The following is a 16,351-nucleotide window of genomic DNA, read 5'->3' as shown; positions in this document are numbered from 1 at the left end:
GCATGAGGTGGCCAAAGTACTGGAGTTTCAGCTTCAGCATCATTCCCTCAAAAGAAATCCCAGGGCTGATTTCCTTCAGAATGGACTGGTTGGATCTCCTTGCAGTCCAAGGGACTCTCAAGAGTCTTCTCCAACACCACAGTTCAAAAGCATCAATTCTTCGGCACTCAGCCTTCTTCACAGTCCAACTCTCACATTCATACATGACCACAGGAAGAAACCATAGCCTTGATTAGACGAACCTTTGTTGGCAAAGTAATGTCTCTACTTTTGAATATGCTATCTACGTTGGTCATAACTTTCCTTCCAAGGAGTAAGCATCTTTTAATTTCATGGCTGCAGTCACCATCTGCACTAATTTTGGAGCCCACAAAAATAAAGTCTGACACTGTTTCTACTGTTTCCCCATCTATTTCCCATGAAGTGATGGGACCGGATGCCATAATCTTCGTTTTCTGAATGTTGAGCTTTAAGCCAACTTTTTCACTCTCCACTTTCACTTTCATCAAGAGGCTTTTGAGTTCCTCTTCACTTTCTGCCATAAGGATGGTGCCATCTGCATATCTGAGGTTATTGATATTTCTCCCGGCAATCTTGATTCCAGCTTGTGCTTCTTCCAGTCCAGCGTTTCTCATGATGTACTCTGCATAGAAGTTAAATAAACAGGGTGACAATATACAGTGTTCACGAACTCCTTTTCCTATTTGGAACCAGTCTGTTGTTCCATGTCCAGTTCTAACTGTTGCTTCCTGACCTGCATACAATTTCTCAAGAGGCAGATCAAGTGGTCTGGTATTCCCATCTCTTTCAGAATTTTCCACAGTTTATTGTGAGTAACGTAAATAATTCTAACTTTTAATTGGGGTTGTAATTACAAGGAAGTAATACGTTTGCAAGGAGATCCAACCAGTCCATTCTGAAGGAAATCAGCCCTGGGATTTCTTTGGAGGGAATGATGCTGAATCTGAAACTCCAGTACTTTGGCCACCTCATGCGAAGAGTTGACTCCTTGGAAAAGATTCTGATGCTGGGAGGGATTGGTGGCAAGAGGAGAAGGGGACGACAGAGGATGAGATGGCTGGATGGCATCACTGACTCAATGGATGTGAGTCTGAGTGAACTCCAGGAGTTGGTGATGGACAGGGAGGCCTGGCATGCTGCCATTCATGGGGTTGCAAGGAGTCGGACACGACTGAGTGACTGAACTGAACTGAACTGAATACATTTGAAAAGCACATTGAACTGTTTTAAAGTGCATGCATATTTACTGCATGTAACATATATCTCAATAAAGTCAATTAGAATGAAACTTTGATTTCATATACAAAACAATGCAATCCACTATATTAACAAAATAATATAGGAAAATTCAATATCACAGTAATCCAAGTCTATGCCCCGACCAATAATGCTGAAGTTGAATGGTTCTATGAAGAACTACAAGATCTTCTAGAACTAACACCCAAAAAAGATGTCCTTTTTATTATAAGGGAATGGATGCAAAAGTAGGAAGTCAAGAGATACCTAGAGCAACAGGCAAATTTGGCCTTGGTTTACAAAATTAAGCAGGTCAAAACTAACAGTTTTGCCAAGAGAACGCACTGGTCATAGCAAACATCCTCTTCCAACAACATAAGAGAAAACTCTACACAAGGACAACACCAGATGGTCAACACTGAAATTAGATTGATTATATTCTTTGCAACTAAGATGGAGAAGCTCTATGCAGTCAGCAAAAACAAGACTGCGAGCTGAGTGTGGCTCATCATGAACTCCTTAATACCAAATTCAGATTAAATTGAAGACAGTAATGAAAACCACTAGACCATTCATTCATTCAGTCAGTCAGTTCAGTTGCTCAGTCATGTCCAACTCCTTGTGACCCCATGGACTGCAGCACACCAGGCCTCGTGTCCATCACTAACTCCCAGAGTTTAGTGAAAAAGCATCATTTTTTCAGTGCTCAGCTTTCTTTATAGTCCAAATCTCACATCCATACATAACTACTGGAAAAACCATAGCCTTGGCTAGATGGACTTTTGTTGGCAAAGTAATGTCTCTGCTTGATAACGTGCTGTCTAGGTTGGTCATAGCTTTTCTTCCAAGAAGCAAGCATCTTTTAATTTCATGGCTGTAGTCACCATTTGCAGTGATTTTGGAGCCTCCCAAAATAAAGTCTGTCCCTGTTTCCACTGTTCCCCATCTGTTAGCATGAATTGATGGGACCAGATTCCATGATCGTAGTTTTCTGAATGTTGAGTTTGAAGCCAACTTTTTCACTCTCCTCTTTCACTTTCATCAAAAGGCTCTTTAGTTCTTCACTTTCTGTCATAAGGGTGGTGTCATCTGCATATCTGAGGTTATTGATATTTCTCCAGGCAATCTTGATTCCAGCTTGTGCTTCATTCAGCCCAGCATTTCTCATGATGTACTCTGCATATAAGTTAAAAAAGTAGGGTGACAATATACAGCCTTGCTGCACTCCTTTCCCGATTGGGAACCAGTCTGTTGTTTCATGTCCAGTTCTTATTCTTTCTTCCTGACCTGCATACAGATTTCAAGAGTCAGGTCAGGTGGTCTGGTATTCCCATCTCTTTAAGAATTTTCCAGAGTTTGTTGTGATCCACACAGTCAAAGCTCTCGGCATAGTCAATAACGCAAAAGTAGATCTAATAGACAGTGCCTGAAGAACTATGGACAGAGGTTCGTGACATTGTACATGAGGCAGGGATCAAGATCATCCCGAAGAAAAAGAAATGCAAAATGGTTGTCTGAGGAGGCCTTACAAATAGCTGTGAAAAGAAGAGAAACAAAAGGCAAAGGAAAGATATGCCCATTTGAATGCAGATTTCCAAAGAATAGCAAGGAGAGATAAGAAAGGCTTCCTCAGTGGTCAGTACAAAGAAATAGAGGAAAACAATAGAATGGGAAAGACTAGAGATCTCTTCAAGAAAATTAGAGATACCAAGGGAACATTTCAATCAAAGATGGACACAACAAAGGACAGAAATGGAATAAACCTAACGGAAGGGACTATAAAAAACGCTGAGTGCCAAAGAACTGATGCTTTTGAACTGTGGTGTTGGAGAAGACTCTTGAGAGACCCTCAGATGGCAAGGAGATCCAACCAGTCAATCCTAAAGGAAATCAGTCCTGAATATTCATTGGAAGGACTGATGCTGATGCTGAAGCTCCAATACTTTGGCCACTTGATGCAAAGAATTGACTCACTGGAAAAGACCCTGATGCTGGGAAACATTGAAGGTGGGAGAAGGGGATGACAGAGGATGAGATGGTTGGATGGAATCACTGTCATGACGTACATGAGTTTGAGTAGGCTCAGGGAGTCGGTGATGGACAGGGAAGCCTGGGGTGCTGCAGTTCATGGGGTCTCAAGGAGTCGGACAAGACTGAACGACTGAACTGAAGTGAACTCAATAGAGGGAAAAACAGATAACCACCTCAATAGACAAAGAAAAACCATCTAACTATATCCAACACATTGTTTCCTGATAAAACATCTCAGTAAAATAAGGATAGAAGTGAATGTCTTCAACTTGATAAAGGCTGTTTCCAAAAAGTCTAGAGATAAAATTATCCTTAATGGTGAAATACCAAATACTTTTCCTGTAAGACCAGAAAGAGTAAAGCTGAGGGGCTACAAAGCAAAGAAAGGGGATGAAAAAAATACAAGATGTCAGAGTAATTACTTCTTGGTACCCTTGGAGAAAGTTACTTAGTTGATATCAAAGATAATTAGATGCTTTTTTCCCTTAAATCAATGAGTACTTTTTGAATTATTATTCTTTATGTGTTACATGTATATAACATGTTCTTTTCTGTATGCCATAATATAATAAAAATTTTATTTGGAGTATATCTTAATTGCAAATACATCATATTTATCTTAATTCTAATAAGAGTATATAATTAAATAAAAGATATCATAGAAGTTTGAGTAATATTAGATCATTGTGGATTATTGTAGGGAATTGTTTATGAAATCATAAAATAACAATTTGAAATTTTGGATGGTAATTCAAATGCAACAGGAATAGCATCAGTTAGAATTATATACATGTATATATGTTGTGCATTGTTGGTGGCACTGTAAAGTGGTATACAGAAAGTATGGAAGACAGTACAGAATTTTCTCAAAAAGTGCAAACAGAATTACTATATGATTCAGCAAAGCAACTTCTGGGTGTATATATGTTTCCTTAGCTCTTAACTACATGAAGTGGTCCTGTCCTGCTAGAAAGGCTTTTACACAGTTCAAGGTGGAAATTATTCTTTGAATTGCCCAGATGCTTAGTAATAACATCCAGGTAAGTGGCTCCTAATAATACACTTTAAAATACAAAAATAATGACATTATATGGTGATTGGTTTATATAGCTCTTGTCATTTTCCCGAGTCTGTGTATGCATGTGTTAGGCATTCAGTCATGTCCCACTCTTGCAACCTCATGAACTGTAACACACCAGGCTTCACGGTATTCTCCAAGCAAGCATACTAGAGTGCATCGTCATTCCCTTCTCCAGGGGATCTTCCCAACCCAGGGATTGAACCTGGTTCTCCTACATTGCAGCTGGATTCTGTACTTAAAATAGCAGAACTAAGATTACAGAGAATTTTTACTTTTATACACGTTAATCAAAATTTTTATTTCTTTTCTTCACTAAAATCTTACATATTGAATAATAAAACATCAAGATATTTTAAAAATAATTTTTATCATGTTATGGGTCATGGAAGTATATTTTTAGTAAAATTTGATTTACTATAAATCAGTGTTTTACTGACAGAAGAAGACTCCTACCTTCTACTTGGATAAACCTAGAGGATAGAGTTTTGATAGAGTCTTAAATTTGCAACATGATTGTCATGTTTTGGTATTAAGTTTTCACTAGCCTCATAAAATAAATTGGAAAATGTTCGCTTCTCTATTTTCTGAAAAAGTTTGTATAAAACTGCTATTACTTATTCATTAGATGTCTGGCATAATTCCTCAGTGAAAGCATCTAGGCCTGGAGTACTTTGAGAAAACTTTTTGATGATGAATTCAATTTTTATTATAGATATTGAACTCTTCTGATTTTCTATTTCATCTTGTGTCAGTTTTTGTGTTATAAATATAAGAAATATGTACATTGCATATATTTGTCAAAGTTACTGGTATTAAGGCTTCCCTTATTATCATTGTAATAATGATATGATATGTAATGATATATCTTTGCAGTTTAAGAGTGAATTCAGATCATTATATGAGATGAAAAGATAAGAAATGATTATTTGATTACCACAATTAATTGATTGATGAATTCAATTTTTTTCAGTTCTAAGCATTTTCATTCCAAGTGAAAAATTAAGAAATAAAAGAAACAAATAAGACTAGTTGATGTTACATATACACATAAATGTATGTGTATATATGTGAAACTTTTATATATTTATATTTTATATAGATTCATTTACTGAATGAGAAGTTTAGATATATATATATAATATTCTTTAATTAGTATATTAATATAATACTTTCAAATGTAAATGGAAGTTCTCAACCTCTTGTTAGAACTTACAATTGGCAATGTGAATATAGAAATATATAGACATTGCCAGTTTGGTGAGTCAATTTCTATTTTTTTTATATTGACTTAGCAATTAGGAATCACAGAAGGTCATACAAAGTGTTACAAATTCTTAAACAAAACAAAGCAAAATTAAAAAATTAAAAACCTCATACAACTTATCCTATGTGTTTTATAAGAATTCAGTTAATTTTTTGTGTATCATTTACTTTCTTAACTGGAGAAATAGAAAGATACAGGAGATTTTAGCAGGATGCCAGAGAAAAAAAATAAATTATTTAAAAACAAAATAAAAAGATACATAAGATACTGTCTCTCCCATTTTCAACACCAGATGGCCCACAGAGATGACTTCAAAAATAATTTTTTAAGAAAGTCCATTAATATCATGCATTGTTCAGATTAGACCACACCTTCTTAGAAGAGATGGCCATTTTGTTGTTGTTGTTGAAGTTCTTTCTTTCATAGACAATCCTCTAAGTTTTAAGAAGCATGAATTTAAAACTTTAGTTTTGCTTCACGCTTTCTCCAAAAATAAAGTCCTCTGGAAAATCTGTGTCCTGATAGATACTTACGTTTTCTCCTAGTCATCATACAGATTACCTCTTTCCAAGTGCTTTGGGGAATATTAATATTATATCCAATACAAAGTACATGGAATGCATCTAAGAAATATTCTGCAAGAAATATCCATCCAGCGTAAGGGATAATGCCACACTTGACAGGGGGTTGGCCCTGACACGTTATTAGTAATTATAGCATGAAAACGTGCTTTTGTCTTTATTGCTTTAACACATCTGAATAAACACAGAACTGAATCATAAAACACAGAAAGTATTTTCCTTATGCCAGGGCATCCTCTGTCATTAGACCCAGAATAGGCCCATTCTTCAAGCATTTTGTGTGAAGGGCTCCTTTGAGGGATATCTTGAGATCCTTTTCGAGGTTTTTCCTGCATTGCTTAGCACATCATGTAGATGGTAGGCCCAATGATAATTTTCAATATTTAGAATAAATACTCATCTAATTACTTTGATAAAAACAATGATCATCCTCCTGTTATTGTTCAGTCTGTTGTGTCCGACTCTTTGTGACCCCATGAACTGCAGCACACCAGGCTTCCCTGTCCTTCACCATCCTCCAAACCTTGCTCAAACTCATGCCAAATGAGTCAGTGTTGCCATCCAACCATCTCTTCCTCTGTCTTCCCCTTCTCCTCCTGCCTTCAATCTTTCCCAGCATCAGGGGCTTTTCTAATGAGTTGGCCCTTTACATCTGGTTTTGGAGTATTGGAAATGCTGCCTAAATATTGGAGCTTCAGCTTCAGCATCAGTCCTTCTAATGAGTATTCAGGGTTGATTTACTTTTGGATGGACTGGTTGGATCTCCTTGCAGTCCAAGCAACTCTCAAGAGTCTTCTCCAACACCACAGTTCAAAAGCATCAGTTCTTCTGTGCTCAGCCTTCTTGATGGTCCAACTCTCACATCCATACATGACTACTGGAAAAACCATCTTCCTGTAGGCAAGAGCAAAGACAGTTCCAAGTATAGTCTTATAAGGCCCTTATTTTTTATTCCTTTTTTAAGGGGAAATTTTTTATAAAAAATTTTATTTTTGGCTGTGCTGCATCTTCATTACTTTGCATGAGCTTTCTCTAGTTGCACTGAGGGGGGCTAGTCTCAAGTTGTGGTGTGCAGGCTTCTCATTGTCTCAGGCTTCTTTACAGAGCATGGGCTTCAGGTGCGAGGGCTTTAGTGGTTACAGCACACGGGCTTATTACCCTGAGGCATGTGGAATCTTCCCAGACCAGGGATCAAACCCATGTTCCCTGCATTGGCAGGTGGATTCTTAACCACCCACGGGACCACCAGGAAAATCCTCCTTTATTCTTTAAATCATGCTAAAATTTTTTTAGATTAACCCATCAATCAGAAAATTAATATAATTCCACCCAAGATAATTTTCAAAGTAACCCACTAAGATTCATTTTTTAACCACACAATAAAATTCAGCTAGAAATATGGACTTTTATTATTTGAAGTTTTTTGTTTTGCTTTTTAAAGAAAACTTTTTGAAAATTTGGAAAATTAATCTTAACTATCATCAGGAATGTAATCTAACGTTATGCAAATCCCTAGATAAAATTCTAATGTGTCATTTTCATTACTAATACTCTTAAAATAGCATTATATATGCATTGTGAATAATGCAGAGATGATTTTTCAATCACCTTTATACTAGAAAAGTATTTAAACTTAGAGATATTAATAGAATAGCCACTCTTTCCTTTTCCCTATAGATTATTGAGTGCTTATGGGAACAAAGGAAATAAAAATGCCTTTTTAATATACTTATTAATAAAATAGGATGACTTCTTAGGTTCAGTAGTGAAAATATTTCATTTAATGATTAATTTAAATACATTTTTGAGCACTTTTTGGTGTTAGAGTGTAGTTTAGACACTGAAAAGTATAATACTAAAATAACTCTTCAACACTTGCTACATCAGTTAGAACATCAGTTGCAAGATACAGAAATTCAAATTAAAATGGTTTAAACAGTAAGTGGATATATTATCTCAAGAAACCAGAAGTTCAGACATCAGGAATATTACACTGTTGGTGAATTTATACTCACTGTCAGGATCAAGAGTCCATGTTTTTTCCATGTTTTTGTTTTGACATGTTTTTCATGATTGCATGATGGCTACAATTTCGTATAGAGCCAACAACAACAATAAATGAAGAAAGGTTATTTCTCATTGACTACTTTCTACACCAGTGGAAACTCTTAGCTTGAGAAAATTTCAAATGCTTTAACATTGGCCAATAATGGTCACATTTCCTATCGTAATCTAATCCCTGGCAAGAAAAATTTCATTATCACAAATGCTTTAAAGTAATAATTTAATAAGTTGCCATCTTGTTATAAAGAGAGAAGGTAAATGTTTCATATGGGGGTGGCTTATAAACATTTTCAAGAAATCAATAATTTATGTCATCCCATTTATATTCTCCACTTTAAAAGTAGCTTTGGAATCAGCATGTTTTAAAATAATTGAACATGCAGGTAATGTTTCTACCTAACCATGAACCAGTTGCTCCATACCCAGGTAACTCAGTAATGGCAGGACACTTCAACAAAGGCTCCTTGGACTGCAGATAGTATGATGTTTTATTAACATGTGGCCAAATAACAGAAATTTTTCCATCAAAAGAATCAGATTGGTAAAAACAGGCTTAAGTACATTGCCCTGAAAGAATTAGTTTCTCAGGTAAACTTGCTCTGACACCTGGTTTTCCTCCTTTCTTACACTTCTCCCAACTCGAATATTATCTATCATTTGAACTCCTTTCCAGCATTCACTATTCAACTGTAAGTTAAAAACTAGATAAAAAATCTAATTATATTTTTTTTAAAAATCACAAAAACAAATCATGAGAAGCCTGTGCATCATTTTGTTCCGAATGTACCAAGAACTGTTTACTATTTTAGAAAATTTGTCTGCAATGGCAATTTTGCTCATAATTTTTGAGTCATCACCACAATTCAACTGTATTAGTTTAGATTTATAACAGAGTGTTTCTTCTTTTGTTATGTCTTCTAGTACAGTTGTGTCTGAGTATTTACATATTTAAATATCATGCTAGTAAAGTAATGCTCAAAATTCTCCAAGCCAGGCTTCAGCAATATGTGAACCGTGAACTTCCTGATGTTCAAGCTGGTTTTAGAAAAGGCAGAGGAACCAGAGATCAAATTGCCAACATCCGCTGGATCACAGAAAAAGCAAGAGAGTTCCAGAAGAGCATCTATTTCTGCTTTATTGACTACGCCAAAGCCTTTGGCTATGTGGATCACAATAAACTGTGGAAAATTCTGAAAGAGATGGGAATACCAGACCACCTGATCTGCCTCTTGAGAAATTTGTATGCAGGTCAGGAAGCAACAGTTAGAACTGGACATGGAACAACAGACTGGTTCCAAATAGGAAAAGGAGTCCATCAAGGCTGTATATTGTCACCCTGTTTATTTAACTAATATGCAGAGTACATCATGAGAAACGCTGGACTGGAAGAAACACAAGCTGGAATCAAGATTGCTAGGAGAAATATCAATAACCTCAGATATGCAGATGACATCACCCTTATGGCAGAAAGTGAAGAGGAACTCAAAAGCCTCTTGATGAAAGTGAAAGTGGAGAGTGAAAAAGTTGGCTTAAAGCTCAACATTCAGAAAATGAAGATCATGGCATCCGTTCCCACCACTTCATGGGAAATAGATGGGGAAACAGTGGAAACAGTGTCAGACTTTATTTTTGTGGGCTCCAAAATCACTACAGATGGTGACTGCAGCCATGAAATTAAAAGACGCTTACTCCTTGGAAGAAAAGTTATGACCAACCTAGATAGCATATTCAAAAGCAGAGACATTACTTTGCCAACAAAGGTCCGTCTAGTCAAGGCTATGGTTTTTCCTGTGGTCATGTATGGATGTGAGAGTTGGACTATGAAGAAGGCTGAGCACTGAAGAATTGATGGTTTTGAACTGTGGTGTTGGAGAAGACTCTTGAAAGTCCCTTGGACTGCAAGGAGATCCAACCAGTCCATTCTCAAGGAGATCAGCCCTGGGATTTCTTTGGAAGGACTGATGCTAAAGCTGAAACTCCAGTACTTTGGCCACCTCATGTGAAGAGTTGACTCATTGGAAAAGACTCTGATGCTGGGAGGGATTGGGGGCAGGAGGAGAAGGGAACGACAGAGGATGAGATGGCTGAATGGCATCACTGACTTGATGGACGTGAGTCTGAGTGAACTCTGGGAGTTGGTGATGGACAGGGAGGCCTGGCGTGCTGCGATTCATGGGGTCACAAAGAGTCGGACATGACTGAGTGACTGACCTGATCTGATCTGATTTTATTATAAATTGATTTTTTTGTTTCTTATTTGAAAAATAAGTTATCATGAGCTGATAGCTTTCTGTTCTACCATGATATGAAACTAGGTGTGAATAGGAAGAATCCATTACTATGAGAATACAGTGAAAGTCAGGTCTGCAATGCGGGAGACCCGGGTTCGATCCCTGGGTTGGGAAGATCTCCTGGAGAAGGAAATGGCAACCCACTCCAGAATTCTTGCCTGGAGAATTCCACGGACGGAGGAGCCTGGTGGGCTACAGTCCATGGGGTGGCAAAGAGTCGGACACAACTGAGCAACTTCACTTTCACTTTCAGGATGGCTCTTGGAGGTTAGAGAAAGAGATGGCTAAGAGTAAATAAATAGAAATGTCAGAATTTCTATAAAAGACAGTTGCAGAAGAGATTAGAATTCTCAGAGAAATGGATATGCTTAAGTAGACACTCTACCTATGGTCAAAAAAATTCACCAACTAAGTTTTATACTGAGGGCTCAGTAAAAGACACTTGAAAAAAGAAAAAAGGAATGTCCTAGGGAAAGAGGCATTAATTATCACCAAGAAGCTCAATGTGATTTACTGGTATTGAACTTAATAGAAGATGATGTTTCAGAACAGTAAACCCTGATAGCAACGTGGATGATAGGAACCCTAAGTGACAGAGGCCAGATGGCAGTACTAAAATGACTTTGAGCATCAAAGTGGCAGCCAAAGGGATATAACCCCTTGAGAATTAAGGAGATGGTTAATATATCACTATGTCCCAAGTCACAACTAATGAGCTTCCAATAAATAAACTCTTCAACCTAAAAATTAAAAAAAAAAAAAATTAAGGAAAGGTAGCCAAGATGTTGAAGTTGGCTGTCCTTTTAAGAACCAGTCCCTTGCTCAGTTGTTTGACTTAAGCCAGTTTCAACCTTGAATTTCATGACCACAGGAAAGACTGAGTCTCCATGAAGAAGGGCTCTTCAAATCAATAGAATAATGACTTCCCCACTCTTCTCTCCAGAGGGACCTACAATGAGTTTACAGACACAAACAGCCATGGAGAGAGCAATAAAGACTATGTATAAAATCCAACTGTAGGGACATCCAACCTCTGCTGCTGACAAAGTCAGCAATAGAGATTAATTCTGAGTTCCTGATATAATACCATCCTTTGGGCTTCCCTTGTGGCTCAGCTGGTAAAGAATCTGCCTGCATTGTGGGAGACATATGTTTGATCCCTGAGTTGGGAATATCCCCTGGAGAAGGGAATATCCCCTGGAGAAGGGAAAGGCTACTCACTCTAGTATTCTGGCCTGGGGAATTCCATGGACTGTATAGTCCATGGGGTCACAAAAAGTTGGACACAACTGAGTGACTTTCACTTCACTTTGAAGAGACAACCTGTTACTTGATGGCAAGTTAATTACATTAGATCCCTTCCATACTGGAAAGGGCAGAGATTCAGCTTGATTAGAATTAATACACATTCAGTAGGGTATGCTTTACTCCTTGTGAGGCCTCAGATAGAATCATATCTGGTGTGATCCACTTATCCACTATCCCATATAACATGACTCCTCTTTATAGAAAAGAAAGTATGAAACTTGACCCATATACAGAGGTTCAATTGGTTCTATTATCCATCTCACTGCCTAGAAATTGTTCACCTGATGGAGAGACGGAAATGCCTTTTAAGGGTATAACTGAGACAGGTAAGTTTGGATGTGATAGCTGATAAATATGGGGAGACCTTTGTCAATATTCACTTTTATGCTAAATCAATGATCATTTAATGTTTCTGTGTCTTAAATAGATAGGATAAGACATGGGTTTGGTTACCAAAGATAGAAGTCATTGTAGCCTTGCTTAGCATCAAACTCAATGTCTTTGTTGGAGAATTTAAGCTTCCTGTCCCCATGGTAATATGGGTTTAGACCTCTTGGTTCCCAGAGACAAATATTTCCCCACAGGGAATAGAAAGAGTACCACTAAACTTTAAGTTATGGTAATCACTCGGTCACTTAAGTTTCCTTACATCAAGAAACAAGCAGGCAAGGAAAGGGATTATCAGCTTGGAAGAGATAATTGACCATAATCATCATGAGGAGGTAGGGCTGTTCTTAGATAGAGGGATAGTAAGGATTATGTTTGATACTCAGGGCGTCCATGTGTATGTGCTTTGATATATGTTTGCCCACTTTTGAAAACAAATGGACAAATGCAATAGCTATGATTTGAGAAGATGTTAAGAATTCTAAAGGATAAGCGTCTTGGTAGGTACCCTATACTGGCAGAAGTGCTATCCAAAAGAGGGCATCTCAAATAGACAGAAGTGATGAAGACAAGGCATATCATTTTCACTCCTAAGACCAGCTACAGCAGGGGTTGTAATCTTATCCTACTAATCTTCTTATCTCTCAAGAAAAAAAGACCAAACAAAATCATAGCAGAGCTTCTCATTGAACTTTTGATATAAAATAAGAGGCTGAGAGCAGCATAAGAGTAGGACAGTAGTAGATGGGGGGTCCGGAACCCAGACTACTCCTTCTGGACTGAAGCACTCATGCCCTCACTTGTTGGGAGTGCTGGTGGCTAAAGGCTCCCAGCTGAGTCTCTTTCTATACTGAATGGAGAATACCAAGAGGAACTTGGGTTGCCACTACACCATATAGGAAGGGAGGAATGTGTTTGGAACACATTTTCTGAGGGGTCTTCTAGTACTTTGATGTCATGTGGTAAATTGAATGCAAAACCGCAACAACCAACACAAACAGGCCCCAAAAGAACTGTTAATAACTCAGATTCTATAAAAATGTAACTTTGGTTTGAGGTCACTTTACCAAAGAACACTTACCAGCAATAGTACTATTGAGACCAAAATAAAAATGTGGCAGAAACCATTATTTTTTGAAGACTGTCATACAAGCTTCACTATACCTTCATAGCAATATTCACAGACCTCCCTACTTGCTTCTCTAAATCAATAAGCCAAATGTGAAGACTTTTCTAAAACTTTTTTTAAGCTTCAGTTTCTCCAATACATCTAGATATTCCAATGGAAGCCATTTGGTTACTATTTCTTTTATACCCCAATTGGAGCCCCTCTGTGCTTTCATTACCCCATCTCTTCCCCATCCTTGTGACTTCTAAAACCTATATTAAATCCCTAATTACTATAATACTTAAATTGGAATAATATGACATGGAATGAATGGTAATGGAAACTAAATTGTATCCAAAACTGTGAAAAGCTAGAGCAGGACTTAGATGTATATATTAGAAAAGAATAGTTTATTACAGAAGAAAATCTTTGACTTTGAAGTAGTTGAAGATTTCTTAAAAAGGCAATGAGAGCAAAGGTAAAAGGAAAAAAGGTTAAAATGTTGTTTAATTGAACTTCAAATTAATCTAGATTAAAAATATCAAGAGATATAATTAAGAAAGTAAAAAAGGACTTTACAAACTGGAAAATACTTCCAATACCTGTACCCTACAATAGATCTATACACATATATATATATTTAAAACTATATAAAGTTAATTGGAAAAATACAGACAACACATTTTAAAAAACAGGAAAAGGACTTAGACAATTCTCAAAAGAGGGTATCCAAACCACAGATAGACTTTAAATATATAAATTACAATCAAAATGCCAAATTACTGCAAACCGATTATAATAATCAATTATTTTAGTTGACAAAACCAAGTGTTGTTGAGAATGTAAGCAAGTGAAACTCATGGACTGTTAGTGAGTGTGTGAGATAATAAACCAGTTTTTGAAAATTGGCATGATCACTAAAGCTGAACATACCTAGAGCATGGTGTTTAAGTTATTTTTTTAAACTGAGATGATACATGCAATCAGATCAGTTCAGTCGCTCAGTCGTGTCCGACTCTGGACCCCATGAATCGCAGCATTCCAGGCCTCCCTGTCCATCACCAACTCCCGGAGTTCACCCAGACTCACGTCCATCGAGTCAGTGATGCCATCCAGCCATCTCATCCTCTGTCATCCCCTTCTCCTCCTGCCCCCAATCCCTCCCAGCATCAGAGTCTTTTCCAGTGAGTCAACTCTTTGCATGAGGTGGCCAGAGATATGACTCAGTATCAAAACATACCAATGATTCAAAGGTTAGAGGTAACTGCATAATGCAACCAAAATGAACTCCCAAACATCTTAAACATAATGACTCACTTGTTGGTGCCTGATTCCAAAGGGCTGGGAATGTGCCTAGAAAAAGAGAGAACCGGACATAGATGATTTTTAGAATTAGTTATGGGGTCTGACAGAAAGCAACATATACAGTTCTTTGCAAAATCTGAGTAAACTGTTGAAAGGTTGTTGTTGAATCACGCAAAGACGCCGGGATTCTTGGCCCCCGGATGAGAAGAATTCAATCTGGGGCCAGAGACGAGGCTTGATCGCTCAGAGCTTTTGTGTAATAAAGTTTTATTAAAGTATAAAGGAGATAGAGAAAGCTTCTGACATAGGCATCAGAAGGGGGCAGAAAGAGTGCCCCCTTGCTAGTCTTCAGCTGGATGTTATATAGTCACTAGCAGTCAGGCTCCTCCGTCCATGGGATTTTTCAGGCAAGAGTACTGGAGTAGGGTGCCATTGCCTTCTCCGTAATGAAAGAAAGGAATGTCTTAAAACTCAGAATGGCACCAGGCCCCTCACCCATAAGATGCATTTTGGGATAATCTTGGCACCAAATGGTTCCTCTTGGGCCATAAAGTGATTAACTTGAATCTTGAAGAAGGGCAGATCACCATACAAATAGTTTTGTTTATATAGATTAGGGGAACAATATCTGAGTATAACATACTGGTTTCTCAAGTAGGTTCTGAGCCAAGAGGTGGAACCAACTTGAAGACAGAGTTTGGGGTAAATGAATAGTACATTAGCATAGCTTAAGCTAAACATTCCCATAAGAAAACTGCATTGGTTATCTCTAGGTTTGAGAATAGTTAACTTCGGGTGAAACCAGGTGTCATTATGGCAACACAGTATTTTTGAGAAACCTCCTTTTAAATTTGTATAGAGAAGGAAAAAATATCGCTAGCTTTTTCCTCCTGCCGCTTCAGTTCAGTTCAGTCACTCAGTCGTGTCCAACTCTTTGCGACCCCATGAATCGCAGCACGCCAGGCCTCCCTGTCTGTCCATCACCAACTCCCGGAGTTCACTCAGACTCACATCCATCGAGTCAGTGATGCCATCCAGCCATCTCATCCTCTGTCATCCCCTTCTCCTCCTGACCCCAATCCCTCCCAGCATCAGAGTCTTTTCCAATGAGTCAACTCTTCGCACGAGGTGGCCAAAGTACTGGAGTTTCAGTTTTAGCATCATTCCTTCCAAAGATATCCCAGGGCTGATCTCCTTCAGAATGGACTGGTTGGATCTCCTTGCAGTCCAAGGGATTCTCAAGAGTCTTCTCCAACACCACAGTTCAAAAGCATCAATTCTTTGGTGCTCAGCCTTCTTCACAGTCCAACTCTCACATCCATACATGACCACAAGAAAAACCGTAGCCTTGACTAGACAAACCTTTGTTGGCAAAGTAATGTCTCTGCTTTTGAATATGCTATCTAGGTTGGTCATAACTTTCCTTCCAAGGAGTAAGCATCTTTTAATTTCATGGCTGCAGTCACCATCTGCAGTGATTTTGGAGCCCCAAAAAATAAAGTCTGACACTGTTTCCACTGTTTCCCCATCTATTTCCCATGAAGTGATGGGACCGGTTGCCATGATCTTCGTTTTCTGAATGTTGAGCTTTAAGCCAACTCTTTCACTCTCCACTTTCACTTTTATCAAGAGGCTTTTGAGTTCCTCTTCACTTCCTGCCATAAGGGTGGTGTC

General features: G+C 37.9%; 1 long non-coding RNA gene across 1 annotated transcript in view; it reads right to left on the bottom strand.

The window, feature by feature from the left end:
- Positions 1-15,787, bottom strand: part of LOC139178355 (uncharacterized) — a 112,524-nt gene extending 96,737 nt beyond the window's left edge. Inside the window, exon 1 of the long non-coding RNA XR_011562774.1 lies at positions 14,690-15,787. This is a non-coding gene — a long non-coding RNA (uncharacterized lncRNA). The remainder of the gene's footprint in view (positions 1-14,689) is intronic.
- Between the last annotated feature and the right edge of the window lie 564 nt (positions 15,788-16,351).

The sequence above is a fragment of the Bos indicus genome, chromosome 21 (genome assembly GCF_029378745.1).
Source record: "Bos indicus isolate NIAB-ARS_2022 breed Sahiwal x Tharparkar chromosome 21, NIAB-ARS_B.indTharparkar_mat_pri_1.0, whole genome shotgun sequence".
NCBI lineage: Eukaryota > Metazoa > Chordata > Mammalia > Artiodactyla > Bovidae > Bos > Bos indicus.
The sequence above is the reverse complement of the archived record's forward strand: the minus strand, read 5'-3'. Positions and strand labels throughout refer to the sequence as shown.